Genomic DNA, 21,452 nt, shown 5'->3' on the forward strand with positions numbered 1-21,452 from the left:
GAGGCCTCGTGGGTAAAAGCTTATTTATGACACTAAATTCAAGCCAACCTAAACTGTGTTTAGAGTAGGACAGGAACAAGTTTTGGTTTTTTTTTTCCTACCAAGTAATTTATGTGATTAAACTTATTCATGCTAATTTGGTTGGCTGAATAATAGTCTTGGATGGGTAGGTGTTAATCTGTTAGTCACTAGTCAGTAGTGTGATTTTTTTTGCCTTTGCGTTAAGTATGTAGTGCTCGGTGAAGCCAAAACTTAATTATTATTAAAACATACCAAGCAACTCATTTGACTCATAATGACATAATTTATGATCCAAACACGAGGATCACGTTAAGGCTAAAACAAGGAGACACATGTTGTGCATTAGCTTATACCTACAGCAAATGTAACCTATGTTATATTTGTTACCATATACGTATTGTATGAAAATATCGAAGAGTGATTTTCAGGAACAATAAGTTCACTGCAGCCTTACAGCCTTTTAACAGAGGAAACAATAGGATCAAGTACTGTCCCTGTTTAGCTCACCTGCAGGCTACAGAACGGCAGCCAGGTTCCGTCAGGCCCTGTCTAGCATGCCTGACTCTGGCTCCCACACTCACCTTGCAGTAATTGTGTTACGACCTAAACCCTGCCAGGCTGAGAGGATGAGCATATTTCACCGATTGCACCCAAGCACAATGCTGTCAGTCTCTCACCTAATAGATGTATGACCTACACTTGAGAGCGTTTTTTTCAAAGACTCTACATCAGCCTGCAGCTTTTGTGGTTTAATGTGTACTCTCTTCCCTTTGTGTATAAAAAATAAATCATACTGCAGGAGACTACATGGCAGTAAGGCAGAGAATTTTATCAGCTGAAACCTCAATCTGTGTTATAGAATGACTATCAAGTGACAACCTTGGCGACATACCTAAACTAGGACAATAAAATCTTATGCTTATGTGCTAATCAATTAGTATCTGCTACTCCTGCGCCTCTATATTTAATACCGGGACACATCCTTACCTTCACACATGTCTAGTGTAGAGAATAGGACAAAGCCCCATCATCTTTAAAACACAAGAGGCACACACTCATCTAGCTGCTGATGTGTCTGGGCTCGATGACCTCTGTGCTGCATAACGCAGAGTGATGAAGCCTTTGTATGTATGGCTTTGATCTTAAATATGCACATAAACTAAAATCAAAGTGAGATAGACTGTGTTTTTTAAACCCAATTCCCCCCTAATCTTTCAGTCCCATTGTTAAATTCTGGAAAAGGAGATATTTCTTAATGTGAATGAGGTTCTCCTGCAGTAAATAGCAGCGAGGAGGCATTTGTGGGTCTGCTTTTAGCATTTCACAGCTAGACGAATACTATAATGCAGCCGTCTCTGATGTTGTTTATGAGTGACACTTGGAAAGTGTTTTTTTCTGGAAAGCTGTGAGAGGCTGATTTCCCTGTGGTGTCACAGAGGCCGTTTGACGTTATGACTTGCTCCCCACCTCATTTAGTCGCCACAAACACAAACGCTAACCAGAGTACTCCAGCTTAAACTGGTTATTATGCACTTGCTCACAGCCAATTACAGCCAGATGCCAATAATTAGTTCTCTTCCTTCTTCACAAAATTAATACCGGCCATGAAAATGAAAATACCTGTGATGATAAATTCTCAGTAGATAGTGGCTGAATGTCTAATTAGCATATTCCACTTACGTAGTATAGTTAAATGTCAGCGTGAACAGATGTACTAAAGGTTGCTGTAAATGCTACCTTCAGTCCTCTTTGGAAAATGGTAAGTTGGTGTTTATATTCACAAGCTTCATGTTATATATAACATGTAGTCTTCAGTTAAAAATGGTGATGGCAGAAAATGGCTTCCTCAAAATCACACATACAGGAAAGTCATGCATCAGGGAATTTGATTTGTTTAAGGGCATAATATGGTCAGATGCATATTTAAATGTCAGTTAAAGAGACATAGTAAAAAGAGAATTTAGAGATACAGAGAAATCCTTCATGCACAATATCCACAGATAGTGTTGCCCAGGGCTCCATGATTTTAAAGCCACACCAATCAATATTTTTTATATTACCTAGGGATCAAATTACTATGTGTAATGTGGAAGGCATCAGTCATAAGGACCCACAGAGAATTATCACCCATCTCCGCAGTTCAACTCGGCTCCTCAGAGAGTTTTTGCCTATATTGGATCACTGTTTTGGTTTTCTTGCCCACAGCTCCACTCTCATCACATGAGGCATCAGGCTGCTGTTTTCAGCAAACAATATATCCCTTAAGAGTTGGTGGAGACCAAAACAGAGCTAAAAGAAGAGTGAATATTGGACTTGGAGTCATTGGGAAACAGGAAATATGGCTCAAAATAATTACTAAAATTGCTCCTGTTTGATGTGAAAATAGGCAACTATTTGCTAATTTGTTAGTCATATAACTTATATGAGGGGATAATATGTCAATGTTGTTTTTTAAGCTTGTAATATAACCCCAAAGAGATAAAACAAATCAATTACTGAAGCTTTAAGGTTAGGCTTGCACTGACTAGTGAAGTAAATTTGAATGCTTTGAGCATAACAAGTGAAATTCCATTTACCTCTGCTGTATTCCAATGGCAGCAGAAAACTCATAGGCAAAAATACTAGAGACATCTGAGATATCTCAAAATCTGGAGAAATATTACTTATACTTACCAGGTATAATTGAGAATAAATAGTTGGTCCCTCGAAATTATAAACATTGTCTCTACATACTGAGCATGTCAATCTTGCAGAATGAGAAAAATGAGACTCTTTAGGTTCAAGTACAAATGTTCTAATGTAAATGTTCTTATAATTAACACTACAGAGTGTGAGTACACAAAAAAATTATAAGAGAGGTAAAAGTGTCTCCACCACAGATTGTAAATGCAATTGACTGATCGCTATCAGGGACTCCTCTAACATTCACACAAGTAATCAATCCTGTTCAGTCAAGACAATGAGGTGGTCTATAAAATTACACGCCCTCACTCATCATTTTGATTATTATACCCCTGCTGCTGGTTAAACTACCCTCTCCTCTCCACAAAGACTAGCTGTTAGTGATTGTGTTGATTCATTTCTCCCACTTCCATCCTTACCTCCCCCTATTCTAGCTTCTTATTGTGACGTTTGATGATGGCATCTCTTACATTTAGCATTATGTGTGCCCAAATCGCAGCAAACTGTTTTTAGGGCTCTTTATTGGTTTCTCTGTTGAAACTCTTACCACTATTTGGATTGCAGAGCACCCTCATGAGCAGAGCCCGATCCTCCAAATAAAAGCCTAAACATTTGTCACAATACACAAGTGTTACTGACAAATACTGCAGCTGTGCTCAGGTGGAGCGCTGCTGGAGAATGACAAGGACACTGTCGACGGGTGCTGCAGAGGAAGTCTCTGGGACGTAGGGGTTGGCAGTTTGAGTGGGGTCATAATTGTTTAATGTGAGCAAAGCTGATATTTGAGGAGTAAATTGCCTGACTGGGCAGCACTGCCAGGTGAATTCATGACAACTCAGCAGTATTGAGTTGATTAAACAACCCGTGGTTATCCAAATAGCAAATAAAACTTCTTGCCTAAATGCCCTGGCAATGTGAGATAGTTTAGATTCCCTACTTAATGTTTATTGTTGGGATTTCAATAGATTAGTGTTAAAATCAGCTTGCCATTATATGGGCAGGTATTTGATAATCATGGTAGTTTTAAAGTAAGATTTTTATTACTGACTGTATATTAAGGAAGATTAATTTTAATCATTCTTTGTCCCTTTTGCATGGCTGAATTTCCCTGTTGAGCTTTTGAGCTTTCAGTTAAGTACAGTGCAGTGGCCTTATGCTGGAATAAATACTTAAATAGTTTTTAACTTTGGTAATTAGAAAAGCAACAGTATTAGGAATATGCATCGTGGGACCCAACCCTGTCTCCTAGAAATTATGTTTATATAGTACTAAACTGTTTTTCCAACTACGTCGTGATGGCAAACGTAACTGTTGCCTGGATTATGTTTAGAATGAATTAAGTGCTACAATTATGTACTGCAGCGGAGATACATGGAGGTGGTCTGGGTGGATGGAGGGTGTATAAAGCAAAGTCTGTGAAAGCAGGGACTGGGACTCACATCCAGTGTGTCTAGGTTTAGGTAATAAAAGCACTTTATGTATGGTTAGGAAAGACTGTGGTATATCCCTAACCTTAACCAAGTGCTGCCAGTGTCTAAACGTAACCATGCAAAAGTTTAATAGGGTACATATTATATTGCAAGATTAGATATTTTGGTGGACAGAGACAGTTTAATAGTTATATAAAAACATAATTTCTGGGAGACAACTAAACTAAAATAAGAAAGCATTAACTAGATTTTTATACAAGACCTCTCTACAAGAGGGCCAAACCATTAGGTAACAAAGTATGGCCTGCTGTGTTAATTGTACTTTTGTAGTGCAAATTCACAACAAATGTCAACAAATTTGCAATTAATCAAACTACCAAAGCTACACAGTGAATTTGGAGCTTTCAGGGTCTATGGAGGTCTGGAGTCCCAGGATAGTTGCCAGCTTTGCCCTTTTAATTACTTGTACACATTTGCTTAATAAAATGAGGAGCTCATATCTGGCATAACAAATGTTTCATTGTCCCTTGAAAGAGCTAGAAAAAAGAAACACAATGCTGCCTTTTTTTTAAGGCTCTCATGAGCATCTTTGCTGTTGACTCATCAAGATGAACAGAAAGGGCAGTTCTCAAGCAAATGCACATCAGTTTGCAGTCTGACTTATGTTTTAATATAGTCTTCAGGATTGTATAGTAATCAAGACGTATTAGTCATTTCAGCCATCATATTATGATCCATGTGGAATATAGAAATCATATTTTGGAACATAATGATGAGGATTAAAGACGGTGGCGTTTGAAAGTTAAGGATCTGGGTATTGTCTCATTGATGTTGTTGTTTACTGTCTTTGGGGCGGATTTTAGGTTAGTGCGGCCAAATTGCTGTGAATGTCGGTGACAATATGTGGAGACACAAAAGCCTTCAGTAGGAAGAGGCAAATATAAATTGAAACCTCTTCTTGTCTGTACACATAGCTGCTCATCTGTATCATGAATATAAACATATTATTCTGAATTGTACTGAAATCAGGTGTTAACAACATGAAATTAAATATCTTGTAGATTTGCTTATGTTCTGTAAAGGAAAGAGCTGATCTTGCGTTTCCGTGACTTATAGTAGTGTGCCATGTTTCTAAGCAGCTTCTTCAGGCCGCGGGCTCAAATGGGATGAGCAGGGATGAAGGATTAGAGAAGCATACAAGGGCATATTTAGATTTACTCGAATGGTCACAGTTGACAGGCCACCATTGCCTTAAGTGTGTTTTGAGTGTACAGTATCTGTATGTCTTTTTGTGCACTTGTGTGCGTGTTTGTGTATCTGTCCCTCATACATTTACTGTGTAAATACATGAGTCGCTTTTGTTTGAGGAGATGAAAGCATTTGGCAGTGTTGTTTCTCCGTCACTGGAAAAGAATATGGGCAACGGCAAACACTCCTGACAATGACATATTCAGGGTTGCCTTGACATTGTGGAATGTGTATGGGTAAATGGTCATGAAACAGGCTTATTACAACTATTGTACCGTCTGAGACAGTGAGAACTTCGGAGAAAATAACCCGTGAAATACATTCCATATGATTTTCTTGGCTGCTTTCCACGTGTCCTGACAAGTACCTTTGTGCTGCTGTGACGCTGTAAGGCCTTAAGTGTTTACTTGTAGCTTGGAATGTGCAGTTTTCCGTTCTGGTTTATGCTCTAGATGGAGGAGATTCAACAGGTCTACCTCCCTTATGACAGCGCAGATTCATTGCTATTGTGATTGTTGTCACAGACACTATTCATTGTTTCTGACTTGGCAGACAGGAGAGCTGTGCTATCTCTTAGCACAAATATCATCTGGTTAGCATTTGTATATTCTATGTATGGAAAGTGTGCGTGAGTCTGTGCGTCAGAGAATGAGCCAGAATCATAAAGTATAGGCAGATTTTGTGGCGTTTGTTATATGTGATCTTTGAGATTTTATGCTGGCTACTGTGGCTTATTAAATAAATGATCTGGCGGATACACATTTTGTGTTTTCCCGTCTCTCTCTGTCTTTCTCTCTCTGTCACACACAAACACGGAAACAGTTTTAAATGTGTATGTGCAACTGGATGATTATCCAGCTGGTAGTGATTTGCTTTTTGCTTTTTTGTGTACTGTTATTTAATTCCATTAAAGTCTCTATTTCAAAGTGTACCAAATCTCCTTATTTAGTCTTTATATGACTTTGACTTTGACATTCTACTGCAATTATAGTGATTACTATAAGTGATTTTTTTTTCTGTGCTTTGGATGCTCTTCATGAATTTTTAAAGTACTTTACTGACCTTTTTACTTGGAAGAGAAGAGCAGCAATTTCACGTAGTCAGGCGTCATCTGAGTCAGTCGCAAATCCTTTGAGCACTTTTAGCCTTTCAGCCTTAAGTTGGAGCTAATGCTGAAATTCGAGAAGGTAAAGTTAACAGGCGTTGCCACTGACCCATTCTGTTGCTTACTTGGTAGTTCTACTTGTAATGGTCTTAATGGCATCAAAAGGAAATTAAATTTTGGGTTACATAGCTCTTGTTTACCTCTCGAAACACCATCAGCACATGAAATGTAAATATATCTATGTCATATACTTTAAAATAGCCGCTTGGCCTTAATGGACAATAAAAAACACAAAAACCTCAACAAGAGCATTCTATCGCTCGCAGTAATGAAAGACTTGAGGGCCGAGCAGAGGTGTGCTGATTTAGCAATGCTAGGTTGACCTTCCAAACACAGTTCCTTTCCAGTAATGGACTGATATCACTTGACAGCATTTTAATTGATATAGATAATAAGTGTGTAAGAAAGGATACCCAATGCAAACTGCAAGCTTCTGTGTAATGGATGGCTATTGATTAAGGGAGTACTTGTTACCAATAATCTGGCTCTGATGAAGATTAGCACTGCCTGACTGATTCATGAAAGGACGAGCACTTATCCCAAAAATCAATGTGGAGTTAGAGGGATTTCATCATTTCTACCTGTGAATAATGACAAAAATTCTTTCGGGTCCAAATGAATAGAATGATTTATTTTTTTCCTTGTCTATGATTAAAACAGAGTTTGTCGAGGGAGCAATTACCAACAAGAGCCATTAAATCCTGCTGCACATCCTCCATTCACCACTCAGTGCAGTCCAAGCGTGGAAGGTCAGGGAGGTCACAGAGGCTGTCTAAACACTCCCCCCCAAAGTAGGTGGGGGTGTCTCTCACATTGCAGAGACACATTCTATATAATAATAATACAATATTAAAGGTGAATTATGTAGCACTTATAAAAAACAGATCATACAAAGTGTTTTAAAAAACAACAGAAAATACCCACATCCAATGTTTCACATGTAATTATACATACATACTGTATATCAACCTACATACATATATAAATACACAGATGCTGCATTCTGCTACATGTGTCAAAATACAACATCTGTACACCAACAATGTCTCCTGACGTTGTCACATAGTCTGAGGTATAACCATTGCAAGCACATGCGGTCAGGGATTCTCATGCTCAAACATATTTTATGCACATGTAAACATTGTCTTTTCTACCCAATCAGCATTTTTAAGATCTGTATAAAACTGGAATAGCCCTTCCAAGTTGTATCATTCAGCCAAAAACAGTACCTTCAATAATATCACTTTGAGGTCGTTGTGAGAAAGATGCAATTATCACAACTGTATTGCTTTGTCACATCACCAGATATTGAAAGTCTATTGACCCATTGTACCAACAATACACCCAAATGAAATGTCAAAACAGAGCATTGATCTGGCTTTGCCTGGCACAGACTTGTTTTCACACCAGTTTGATACATATTTCATACATAAACTATCTCCCCTGAGTGTCAGCTTTTACTAGGGTGGGAAAAAACATGTAATGGAAAGCACCATTATGTGGGTTTGTGATGTACTGGTTTTCGAGAGGTGAGGGCTTACTCCTGAGACCTAGAGGCAGCCGAATATTGTATGAGCAGGTCACTTATGTTGATGCTTTGTACATAAAATGTTCTAACGTTGTTCTAGTGTTTATTTGGTCAATGAAATTCAAGTAAACTGTATGGACACCCCTAACCCTTTAGTTCGAGTCAAGGTCAATCTTATCCAAAAATACTGCACTGTGATAACCAGTGAAATATGTGCAAAGTAGAATACCTTGTAGCTTGTTGCTCGTAGCGTTGTGTTTATTTGACTTTTGACCTTGCAATGATCAGAGAGAGTATTGCCGCCCTGATAATTTTCCACATATGTACAATCCTGCCTCAAAGGAGTACCAGACACATTGCAGGGATGTGTCTAAAGGGGGAGCCCCTGGTGTGCTTTCTTACTACGTACAAGGCTGCTTTAAAGGGTAGGTTTGACTATTGCTAGCAGCATGGCTCTAGGGATGGCAATGCTGGTCTGTCAGTCAGTCCATCACTTTGGTCCAGACTGAAACAGCTTAACAGCCATTAGATTGATTGCCATCAAAGTTTGCACAGACATTTGTGGTTCCAAGACAATGAATCTGAATGAATGAATCTCCTGATATATAGTGTATTAAATCTGTTCTCATCTCCTTGGCTTGGATCTCACAGTCATTCTGACATGATCAAAGTCCTACTCCCATGGGATTTCATCAGTACCTCTGCGACATTATATAGTCATAGGACAACTTCTGCTAATTCTGAGGATTGATACATCTTTATAACATTAGAAGCAGTCGCCGTCGGAGGTTAGGAACATATAGTTCCCCTAACTGCAATGAATAAAATAATTGCCCACTGTATAGTTTGAAAGAACATCACAGAATGTGGTTAAGAGTTTGTGTTCTTAGTGTCATCACTCTTGTGTACTGAACCACAGGCAGTAAAACAACTACGCAGTGAAAGAAAAGGCTTCAGGGCCTTCTTATTCCTGCTGCGAAGTGAAATTTCAGCGCATGAACCACTTGAGATCCCTGGAGAATGTTTTGACAAATTGTCGGGACTTAGTGCCCCAGGGATCGTCTGAGTGACGATCCCAGAGCTTTGTTGGCTGAGGTAATAAAAATTAACGCTCATTTTGTGCATGATCTCATTGTATATTATTCATCAAATTAATATTGCAAATATTAAAATATTCTTATGAGAAGGAATGAAAGGAATTTACAGTATATCAACGGATATAATAACATGGTGTATCAAAGGCCAACGGTGACAAATCAACACAAAATGTAACATTTCTTTTTATTCGATGAAATATCAACAGCATCAGATCCGTGCTGCTACTGAAGGGTTGATATTGGCTAACAACACAACTCAGTTTAAACAAGTTGTTCGTTAATAACCTCCATCCAAGCAGGGAAACAGCAACAGAGTCTGAAAAACAAAATGCACAAAAATGCAGACAGGTAGTCATGCTGATCGGGAGACTCTAACAGGCAGGCATGTAGAAAGACGGGTATACAAAGCAAAATAACGACTTACACCACTTTTACACAGCAGCCTGAAGTTTACGGAGGTAAGTACAAGAAGACCCCCCACAGAACAAATAATAAAAAAAAAACACAAAGCACTTGGGGGAGTTTTTCTTTCAGTAGACTTGTTTTTGAATGGAACATTTCATTAGTCAGTTTCAGTAGCTTAGCAACCAACTCTGGGATAAAAAAGAGAAATGGCATATTCTGTGTCACTGTGGTGGGATGCAAGCTTCTTACCAGGCAATTAACATTATTTGGCAGCTTGGACAAATACTAGCACATGTGTATATGTCAAAGTGAATGCAGATTATAAATAGATTATCTTATCTTATCCTACTGTAGTCAAGCCTTATATATAAACATATTGTAAAATAATAGATTTGAAATTAAAACAGCACAGTGCCAGTTTGTGCCATGATTTCCACTAGTTACACCATGGGAAATACTGCTCTAAGACATTTATTATGTTGCATTTAGGTGTTTAGTTACATTTTAATACAGTGGACAGAGGCAAACAGTACCAAACTGCAGACCAGTGAAAAATATAACTGCATCAAGGTGGTAAAGTAATGTTAAGATGCTTAAGTTGAACGAATATAGTGAATAAAATATGGAAGAGTGTAAAATAAAATTAAGACTAAAGGTACGACAGACAATGGGCCTCATGCAAGAAAATTTCCATGTTGATGTCCTAAAATTCTCTTACTTGCAGCTTGTTCATACCAAGTCAGACTCCCCAGACTCTCTTAACTGCACCAACTTGTCATAAATCACTAGTTTCGACTAATGAATACCACCTGCTCATGAGGTTATGCATCATTCATGAGATTTGATCCCTAGCATAATCAACACCCCTAAAATTGACATATAAGCCTGCCTGTTCCGCTTCCTTTGTGGGACAGTCCTTGGGTCCTGCTGTCAGAAATTAGCCATCAAAAATGTACCAAATTTAGCAGAGACAGTAGTCAGGACCCAAATATTAAGAAAATAATAACAATTAGTACATCTGTCAGTAACGTGTTAACAGAGCAGTGCTGTACTGTGACAGAAACAAAGTGGCAGTGGCACTCTTGAGGCCTGAAACGTGCGCTTCACTGAATACTGGAAAATTTCAAAATACCCAATACAATTAGAGGTTCGCACCTGGTATATACTGAGGGGAAAAACACTCAAACATAACAGCACTAATCTGTTCATGAGCACATGATAGGTCTCACGCTCATACCTAAAAGAAATTTTTAAATACATGAATCTCCTTGTATGACTTGTTCTTGTATGAGGCCCATTGACATAATTTGGGAGTATTTTCGGATAATTAAAAAAAAAAAATCTGTACTCAGATGTTTGACAAATGGGCTAAAACATCTGGCACAGTTAAAAAATGAAGCACAGAAAAGAAGACTGATCTGGGAGGGAGATGACCACGTAAAACCTACAATAAAGGGACAGCAGAGGAAAAAGGGGCATATAGCGGTAAGTGGTCAGTGACTCTTCCATCTGATCTTACTTCATTGCTACATTGAAAGACAGGATGGTATAATGGACAGAATGAATTGAGGGCCATGGAAATAGAGACATGAGTGAGTTTCTTTTAGATATTATTACCAATTGGCTAAGAGCCTACCCCGGACAAGACTGAGCTCTCTTATTGTCAAAACCTACTACTTTAAAATCCATACAGGAGCCCTTGCAGTCCTTTCCATAACATAGTAGTACTCCAGTGACTAAAGTTGATTTACAAAATTGGGCTGTTTGAGGGATTTGACAACTATTTGTCAAAAACGAGTATTAAAACAAATTTACCTCTGTCCTTACCTCTGTAAAAACTGTTTTGCAGGTCCCCTTTGTCACAGACAAAGTCAGAAGACACTCGTAACCTAGGCTGATGATGTGGCAGGCATTACTGAGGAAGATGAATCATGCATGAAGTTAATAACAAATTCATTAGTGATTAGTATTAAGGCCAGAACTGCTTGACAAATTAAACTGGAAATGAAATGCCTGTGAAAAAAATCTATACCTGGAAAGTTTTTTGATAATAGCACATTCAACATTCAACATGTTTTTATAATAATACATACTGTGTGATTTCATATCATGTTTATACAGGTACTTTAAAAAAAATCATCAATAAAATTCACCAGCTTGCAGCACCTCACGGCAATAAATGATTTATTCTCTCCTCTTCTCAAAGATTAAGGCAAAATAAATATCCTAAAAAAAATAAATTCACCAACTCAGTGTTAGACAGGCTTGGCACATTCATGTGCTTATTTGTACCCACTTGTCATTCATTGCACACCAAATAAACCCATTTGGTGGTGACAATTACACCTAATTCACCTTCTATAAATCTACATCTACATTTAGCATTCATCTAAAAAACAGGACAATTTGATTGTGCTATGTCAGGGAATGGAGTCTGACACCTAGGCCTCATGGGAGTTGCAGTTGTCGAAGGCTACAAAATTTGAGACAAGGCGAGTGTTTCAAATTTCACTAGCTAGCTGTTGATCTCTATGCCCAGTAAGTTCCAAACAATTGCTCCACCACTATATCCCTATATACTAATTCCAGCAGCGCTCCAGGGCTATTACATAATAAGGTGATAGTGCAAAACACAAGTAGTGTTTTTATGTTAATGAGAAACTGTGAGCGCAGGGGACCTACTGAACATACGGATCCCTGGCAGAGAAGTAGTACGCTGCATTGCTTGGTTTGAGAAATTTCCGTGAACTTTTTGCCACGGTTTGAAATTTTTCTTGCTGTGACGCTGGGTCGCGTTGGAATTCTTTATAACTGATTGATTGCAGTTGCTGACTACAGCTGCAGCCATTCCAACTTTCAAGTCTACAGGGGGTATTTGATAATCTAAGGATAGTGTTTTTTTTTAGAATTATATTTGATTATGTTTTTTCCCTATAATTAATGAGTTAATTTCAATGTATGAATGCCAGATTTCCAGATAAAAGGTTGATGTCTACCAAAAGGTAACAGTGTGACTCTCACTCTGAATTATATGGCACATACTAACGTTGCCTTATTATAGTAGTGGCAGCTGTCTCATTGGGGCCGTGGGTTGTGAGAAGGTTCAGGGATAGGAGGCCTTTACACAAACCTGCAAATGATACAGACAGGTGACCTTTAGGTCTCTTCATCATTCTAACAGGATATCTCCATGGGGAGAAGGGTAAAGTGCATTAGAGTCACGGCTGCCATCATCGGAGACGTGATGTGATGGAAAGGGTGATTACTGTGACAATCAATAGTTTTAAGCCACTTAGAGGTCACCCGGTCCGTGGATGGTGACACGGAGCTCAACCCTCAATAAGGTGTTAGCAAAGTTTCCATGCATTCAAGTCACTGTAAAATAAATGAGCAACAAAATGAATAATTCTGTCTCTGTTTGATTTGAAAATCTATATCTTAATTTTGCATTAATTTAATCAATAATTTAATTAGTCATACTGCAGTTGTTGTCACTAGGAGGTTTTTTTGTGTGTGGATGTTTTACTGTATATGTAAGTTATGTCATGTGTAGCCTGCATATGTTGCAGTACCATACAAGACATTCCTACTTGAAAAAAATATATATATTTTGCAGGTTCAAGGATAGGGTTTCCTTGCAATTTACATAGATTATGTAATGGATCGTAGTTGATTATCTTTCAGATACTGAATACTCAGATATTTAAAACCAATTTCTTTCGTGTTGGAACTGTTTTGCTCTATATTTGCGTGTTTTTTGTGCATTTACTGCACACTTCTTAATGCCTCAAATGTGTTCGCAAATTGGTAAAATGACTTTCTTTATGTGCTCTTTATTTATGTGTAGCATGTTTTTGTCCGTTTGCATATGCTTTCACTACACTGATCCCTCATAGCAACTGTAGAGCGCAGCCTTGCAGGGCTTTTAACATACAGCCGGACAATTATAGACTTGCTACACTAAAGAGCACATAGCTTTGCAAACTTTGCTTATAAATAGATGACTTTTGCCTTCACATTCAATTTTACGAATAACATGGATCAAGGGTATGTACTGAACGCCAGAGAAACATATCTGATTGTTCTATAAATGGCAGACACATCACGTAGAAAATTGAGCTGAGAAACATTGAGATAAGTGTAAGGCACATCAGAGTAAAGAAGGTGGTTTAACTTTACTTTATAGTATAGAATAGTAAGCCTACTCATATTCTCACTTCTTGATCATGCATGACTCTGCCAGAGAATATAGTTTGTGCTAAGGTACCCACACTGCACAAACATTTGTATACGAAAACAATTTACAACCATTTTGTTGTGGAGGAAGTAAAGTCCTATTGAAGGCAAACATTTCCTACTATGTGGAATGAGGCATATCAAATTTGAGGCATATCAAATTTGAGGCATATCAAAGTAGGCTGACAGCAGCTGAGTTTGCTATTTTGTTCCCTCTGTCCGTGTTAGACCAGTTAAGACAGGGTATGGTTCCTTATTAAATAAGCCAAACTTTAAGATTCAAAGATGAAAAATGACAAGTGGAACTTTGACTCTTCATCTAGAGTATTTGATTATATGAAGCGAATACCAGCCCGCTGAACGGTAATTGTTTTAATTAGTCTCCAGAGAGACATACACAAGCACTCCAAACATTCATGTGGGTAAATGTTTGTGTGTGCTTACATGCAGACACAGACACACACAGACACACTGAAATCCTAAGTTTAGTAAGAAATTCATCTAATCAAAATAGTTAAAGGTAATTAGTGATGTCACCTGCACCTCATTCCCTAATGATGATTGATGGAGGGAAGGGAAGGAAAGGAAGAGGGAGGAATGAGCAAGTGCAATACTTCCGCACATGTTCGACATCTTCTCTGTCTTCCTGTGAGATGCTGGTAAATTACAACAACAGAGCTGAATTCTAACATGCTCATCAAAGATTGAGACCCTTTCTACCAAAGGGAAGCCAGCAGTCAATTTAGCACTGAGCAAAATGAGCACAGGCACCGCAAACTCAGGTAATATGGAAGCAGGCACTCAGCAACACTCGCATACATACTAACACACTGAAATTAGTCTATTACCCAGTTACAGAAGGCTGATCCAAAGAGCTGTCTGCTTCACCATGAAGACCTTGCATCTCCAAATTTGATACAGTATGGCAGTCCAAAGAGCTGTGTTTCACTGCATGAAAAAGCGGCTCATAATGTTTTATGGACTATAAATGGCAAGATAAATTACCTCAATCTGTAGTTACAGCAAAGAACAGCCATGAATGGGGCTGGCCTGATGACTGAGCCAAGGTGTCATGTTTTATTAAACATTAATATGTGCTTTCTGCCTCAGGCATGAAAGATCTCATCAACCTTCAATTAACCTTGCGGCTCTTCATATCCTCTGCCCCTTTCCTCTTGCGCTCAGAGGCGTAGATGACCAAAGGCTGTTTTTATAGTCACACTGTGGGTCGACAGCTCAGGTAATCATATCTATCAGCACTAACTGCCGGCTTCCCCTCAGTGCCTCACACTGGAGGTGGAATCAGTGCCCGGATAGAACAGAACACTTGTGAAAAAGCAGCAAGGATGATGCCACCAGTTAAGGGGAAGGAGGTGTCTTTGTTTTTCATTCTTCTGCCTCCCCTTTGTACCTTTGGAGTCAGCAATTTCCATTTCTAACCCATTTGACCTCACTTCCTGCTTCTGATTGGATTTGACTGCTGCAACTTTACACTTTCTTACACTTCTCTTTTGTCCTACTTTCATTCTTGATAGTATGCATGGTGTCTGAGTTGAAAAATAATGAAAAAAATTTAAAATCAGCAAGCTATTTCACTTAATTCAATTTACCTGGTTATTTGTATCAAACAAACAACTAAATTACGTTTGGCTCTCTTCAAGGAAGAAGGTGTTGAAATAGTACTGGTAATCAGATAACAAGATTAGATGCAACTATGGTTTTTAAAAAAAGGTTTGAGGCGCTGGACAGGGTTGTTTGGGACAGAAATTTGGTTGAAGTAAAGAGGAGAACCTGAGGTTCCTATAATGCACATTTACAGTATCTAAAACTTTAATAAGCTATGGAAATCAGAGATTATTAAAAACCAAATGAAAAACACTTTAAGTAAAACTGGAAATGCATTACATTAGAACTTTATTTGTATAGGGTTATGAAAAGGTACTCAGTTTTGTTAACAAATATCACTACAGCCTGCTGGAAAAAGCAATAGATCAGCAGACAGTAAAAATAATGCTGGTCTATTGTAGTTTTTCCAGCAGGGTGAAATTCATACATTAATTAATGCAAAGTATCAATTCTTACTTGATGAGGATCTTACTTAAAAGTAAATCTACATATTTGTTTTTAAACAGCCCTACAGCCCCACACTGGAGGGGCGGTAGGGATCAGATTTTTCCTTTAGCACTACCATTAGTATGACATTTTTGATTTTCTGTGAAATATCTTGAAAAGCTGTTTTCATGCTTTGCCACATTATTTGGTTACGACATTCAGTGTCTCCAGGGGGTTAACTCTGTACCTTATTATGTTCTTTTTCACTAATTACCTTCTCACATTACAAGTAGACGAGCTAGCAAGGCAACCAAAAAGTAATGCCTTCAGCTGTCACATGACCCTTGCCATGCATGTCACAGCAGTCGCTCGAGTCTCCCATTTTAGGGCCTTCATCCTAGTCAATTTGACACAACCACAGACAGCAGGCCCGGCTTCTTCATGGACGATGACATGTCTGGACGCATGCAGCCGCTCCTAAGTGTCACACACAAATCAGGCTAAAACTGGTCCAACATATATCCTACACATTCAATTTCATCTGGATGTCAGTGGGAGGGCATGTCAGGGATGCAGAACAAAAATAATTACTCTGGAAGCTCCTTGCTACTGCTCTGCATGAATAAAAGAAAAAAGAAAAAACTATGTAAATGAGAAAAATACAATGACATTTTGTTCATTTAATTTTTTATAGACTTAAGTTTTAAATTATTTTAAATCTAAAATTGTGCACATATCAACGAAGGCAAATACGGCTGTTTTAAATGATTATATAAATGTAAATGTGTATGGATGTTGTTGTATATGGTGTTTTGCGCTTCTTTTTTCCTTCCTTCCTCTTTTTGACTGTTTTTTCCGAAATCTTTCGTTGATTTGATGTGGAATATGATATGATGTGATGTGTGTCTGTATCAGAAAAAAGACATTAATCTTAAGAGATTGTGCAGCTAGAAAGTTTTAAAAATACAGCGAAATAATCTAATATTTCTATTTACATTTAGATAAATGGCAGATGGAGGTTTTTTTCTGTTCAAATTTTCGAGGACATGGTTACTTGCGATGTCCCAGGTGAACCAGGAACCTGCCATGGAGACTTATGGTAAACATAGACTCTGATTTCTGTATTCTACCCAACACATAACAATAGCCTGGCCTTGGAACATCTCATCAGCCTCTCTGATGGAAAACACTGATGGTAACACTGCAGGCTTTGATAAGGACTGAATAAGTGATAAAGTTTCCACCTCTGGATGGAAAACTGCGTGACATGGACAATGCTCAGCCTTGACGGGTAGGCGTCCACCCACAGCAGCTTAACTGGCTGGAATCCCCTGTTGACACACTGATCTGGCAAGGCTTAACTGGTGACTCAATACAGCAAGTAGAAGAAAGATGAACATGTCCAGGGGGCTTTACCCACTGTGCCCTTTGCATTACACTCACAATCAACCACATCAAACAGTGCATATACATGTGTGTGTACCCATATACATATAAAGACGTTCACAAACTAGCAAAAAGAGAATGAGTGACTCAGAGACAGAGAAAAACAAAGAATGAGAAAAGTACATCTGTTCATAATACACAAAAGAATGGGTAGGACCGAGAGAGAGCAAGAGACAGATAATAATCTTATCAAGCTAGTAAAAAATGAGATTCTCAGAATTTGAAAATATTCTGATCTATCTGACACGGATGATGCCGGGCTGCCTGAACCACAGCACTTGGATTTCTGATGTGCTTTGATTTAGGTTCAGTTGACTGGTGGGGAAAAAAAAAAGCAGTGGCTGGCAAATTCAAGAAATGTATTGTCTAAAAAACTTAAGTAGGTTAACTTTTGTTTGGATTAAATTATTTTGAGAGTGCTTCTTAAAGTGTTCTTTAAATAAATACTGACACCAATGTAGCAGCAGGGAGCCTATAATGCAAGTGTTTTATGTATCAAGCAAAAACCTTAAATATATAGCACTGGCGTGATGCATCAAATGTTTTGAGGCTGTGTGAAAAGCCCTTTTGTTGTGAATGAAAATACTGAGAAAAGAGCCAAACTGTGTTGCCAGCAATGATATTTAGAAGGTCGTAGTGTTAGAGAGCACAGCACTTTGAACATAGCAGGGGTCAGAAAAAACACACTCGTCGCTATTTTTTACTCACCAAACCACTCAGAAGAATTTTAAAACATCAGTACATATTATTAGACCACCGCGCAAACATCTGCTTTGATTCAGTTGGCTCTGAGGATGAGAAGTCTAGGTTAAGAGGTCTTGTGTTTGTTTACCAAACTGTTTTCCTCACTTTTTACCTCTTTGGAATGAATATTGTTATAACAGTACTGATTGAAGACACTGTCTGATACAACTTGAGGACATCCAATCAGAGTTTTAACCTCTTGTTTTTAGTGTCCATTGCTCTTCTACAAAAACATAACCAACTAGTGGAGTATAATTATCAGATTGAAAGCCTAGGTGGCTAAATAAAAACCAGCTCTTGAAGCTTTCTGGCATTCTGAGTCTTTACTGAGAGGCCCTCTGCACTACTGTGTCAATGAAAACACCAAATTAATCCCTGCTCTGCCATTCTGGTCTTTCAGTGTGAAAGCTTCCAAAATCCTCTTTTACAATCACATCAGCCCATCCAGCAGAGCAGAACGCAGGTTAGACGACAAGAGGTTTTTAAAATATCCAATGTGAAACCTTATTTTTGCTCTGTGTAACAGGTTTGTCATTGTTCGACTAGATTTAGTGATCCAATAGATTTTTTTGGAGTAATGCTGCCATTGTTAATTGAGTACTGATTCCAGACCTAACTGTTTTGAGTTGTCTTGAAATTTGGCTGTATGAACTCACAATGCTGATCCATTTCAAAAAGATAGTTTTAACTGGGGGTATCTTGTATTTGAGGCATATAGTATAGTACATACTGTGTATATCTAATCCATCTATGCCTTAACACATCTTCTGAAGAGATTTCCCTCTTCCCCCTTAATTTTCCCATTCAGAGGGAGACATTACTGTTTTTAGTGACAATACATGAGAAATAAGAACTTGTAGGAGATTTTTACATCTGACTAAAGTCAGTGCTGTGCAGGTGATACTTGCACTGGTGTCATCTTCAAATGGGATCAACTTTTCTAATTTTTGAGCAAGGTGTCTCTTCATCATGATTTGTTTCTGTTCTTTTCTAATTGCTGTCACAGCACTGCTAGACTCATCTGTAACATAGACAGACGCAATGATTGGCCGTGCTAGACTACGTCACGTATATACACACCCACAAGATGCTGAAAACAGCTCAGTCTGAGTCAGAGCAAACGGCTGTAGATGCTTCAGACACTGCTCAATTTAAAACTGAATTCTGAAGTGTGAAAATGTGACACTGCGGTGTGTACGTGCATAGACTAATATTATAAGTGTCTCATGCTCGGTACTGTACATGCCTGGTAGACCTGGATAGGTTTTAAATATGTTTAAGATCCATGAAGTTAAAAGAGAAAAGCTAAACCAAAACCAGTTAAAACTTAATACAATCAACAGCAGATGGCCCAGTAACTAAAAACAGAGGTGTTTTCAGTTAGTCTGGCGGATTAGACCTCTGCTTACGCTGATGTTGGGCTGAGCTGTGCTGGAAAGTGTGTAAGAGCGTCAAATTCAATAAACTACTAAGAAAAGTCGAGTCGACAAGTGACAACATGACAAACAAGAAGGTCATGGAGATGCCAACAAAGAATAGCATGTACACGCCCACACAGTCCTATGAAGAGCTTTAATCAGGCAGAATAAGAGACCCATCAGTTTGAGAGCGATAGCAGGTCCTAATCTAATGTTTTCAGCTGGGGCTACCACACTAATCTGTGGATTGTGCCTTTAAGTTTTATTATTACAACTTCTGTGTTGCAGACTGGGTTAGCACTTGTTGGAAACTTAATTCAACAGTCCTATTCAGTTGTCTTTAATTATGAAGTACAGTCATAAAGTAATCGCTGCTCAGTGAAGGAGTCAAAGTTAGATGGCTTTCTATCTCTGCCTTAGGCTCAGGTCGAAGCCATAGAAAACTGTGATAAAAGCAGAGAAAATGTTCCGTCACAGTCAAAGCTTCACACAGTAATTGCAGTGTGTATAAAAAAAGAGATGGAATATGCTGAGATTTCAGATTGTAAAGACTTTCTTAAATGCATTTTTAATTACTTCATTACAGGTGACTCTGATGAGCAATACAGATGTATGTGTTTGGTCATTGATTCAGTTACTGGTATACAGCTGTGACCAGGGGCGTTGCTAGGAGTTGACAAGGTCTGGGGCTAAGCCCAGACCGTCTGGGTTTGTGCCCATGGGCGTACGTGCCAATTTTTTTTTTGATAAGCCTTGAGTGTTCCTGTGTGACACATGTAAATGCATGGCCTTGAAAACCATTAACTTGACTGAGGAATCACTGCTTGTACGCTGCTGTTTGGCTTTGTCATATTAGTCTGTTAATAGCATGTAGGCTTTTGGCCACTTGTGTGTCAAAAGCTGTTTGCAAAATCAGTGGATAAAAGTTTTGAGAGTCCAGCTGTTAGCATTTCAAAATCATCAATACAGAACTGTTGTGAATTTCAGAACTGATGTTTGATTTATTATCTTACTCTGTAACTACTGCATTTATTGGCTTTGGTGGCAAAGTATGGACAGAAGGCAAAACTTACAGACTTTACTTCATTTCAAGTGTCGTCAAATTTATCTGAACTATCTTTACAGTGACATTTAAATCAAGAGTTTAAACACTGTGTTTCAACTTAAACTTGTCATCGAGTTACAAAAACGGTAAAACTGAGAGACGAAGACCTTTAATATTTAGAGTAAGTTATATATATATTTATACAATCAGGCCCTTCACAGTACATCTAAAATATGACAGCCGTTGACACACTCCCCAGCTGAGGCAGAAAATGCTTTCTACTGCTTTGTTCCTATTGTCCCAATGTGAGAGGAAGCAGCCCCCAGCCTGACTCCTGACCACCAGGCAGCTGCTTGAAGCCAGAGTCAAATCCCTAAACGTACATTACAGTGTGAGGGTGGTGAAGACACACTTATGGCCAAACACACTTTAACATCGCAACCTCTGGACTTGCTGGACATGGTCAAACTTCTACGGTGCTTCCCGTGTCATGTCAGAAAAAATGTTTTTTGATGGCAGTACTATTACACCTGCGAGCTGTCATAATCCATGTTTGAAAACAACGGAGGTGTCATTTACAGAAATTACCCTGGTGTAAAACAGACAGCAGTAAAAGAACAAATTTTGATCATGCTGTACATATATAAAACCTATAAGCTTTATGTATGAACGTCATCTGTGTCTGATTTCATTCGCTTGTTCATTCATTTACTACTACCTAAATAATAGATGGTCAGTTGTTTGAGTGAGGAGTAAACTGTGATTTCAGACCCTTATCTTCAGTTTGGATAATCACAGACAGGCATAATGCTGCACATCTGTAAGTCTACAATATACCTGTGCATCTTTAAAATGGGATGGATTGTATTGTGGGATGTTAGCAGAAAGTTCATGCGATGGATACTACTTTTTCATTCCATAGGCCTTTTTCATAG

This window comes from Xiphias gladius, chromosome 16 (assembly GCF_016859285.1).
Source record: "Xiphias gladius isolate SHS-SW01 ecotype Sanya breed wild chromosome 16, ASM1685928v1, whole genome shotgun sequence".
Lineage (NCBI taxonomy): Eukaryota > Metazoa > Chordata > Actinopteri > Istiophoriformes > Xiphiidae > Xiphias > Xiphias gladius.